Consider the following 659-nt stretch of genomic DNA (forward strand, 5'->3'; position numbering starts at 1 on the left):
ATTAAAGATTAATAGAAGTATAGATTAAAATGCACTAGACTGAAACTTTTTTTAAAAGGTTTTTTTTTTACCTTCAGCACTCATGAAAACCATCTGTTGATCCAAATGCCATCCTCTAGTTCACTGCTTGCTCAGACATCATTTCTGCACCTCCCGTCTTCCTATTTTGTCTCTTGTTTTAGCAATACCCATTTAAAAATAAATGTAGGCTGCTGGGAAGGAAACATACTGATTTTAGAAGCGTGCCCCTATGTTATCTATTTTATATCTCCTAACTAGAGAAACAGGTGCCAGAAACAAAACTCTGCCTTTGGAAATAGAATGTTTGCTCAAAACTGTAGGCCCCAAAGGAAACCAAGACTCCAAGTGGGGAGGGAGTTGAGCAAGGTTTTCATATATCCTCAGGCAATGCCAAGGCACGCTACTGGCCAGACAGCCCCTGGAGTAAGGCTGAGGAAAGAAGTCACGTTGACGTACATATTATATTGTGATGTGGTCCAGATGCCAGGTGAAACCACAGTTGAATTAAACTATTTATGATCATGATTGTTCAAACATAGACTGTCTCAATAATTACGGTTAGAGTTCGAACCAGAATCTGTATGAGGCTCTGTCAGCCAAATCTGAGTTTCGTGAGGTGAATTAACCATAGTTAAAAC

The 659-nt window shown here is 39.3% G+C and overlaps 1 non-coding gene across 1 annotated transcript; it reads right to left on the reverse strand.

The window, feature by feature from the left end:
• Nucleotides 1-320: 320 nt before the first annotated feature.
• Nucleotides 321-459, reverse strand: LOC129341792 (small nucleolar RNA SNORA49). Its single transcript, XR_008598167.1, has one exon. It is a non-coding gene; the product is annotated as a small nucleolar RNA SNORA49 (small nucleolar RNA).
• Between the last annotated feature and the right edge of the window lie 200 nt (nucleotides 460-659).

The sequence above is a fragment of the Eublepharis macularius genome, chromosome 13 (genome assembly GCF_028583425.1).
Source record: "Eublepharis macularius isolate TG4126 chromosome 13, MPM_Emac_v1.0, whole genome shotgun sequence".
Taxonomy (NCBI): domain Eukaryota; kingdom Metazoa; phylum Chordata; class Lepidosauria; order Squamata; family Eublepharidae; genus Eublepharis; species Eublepharis macularius.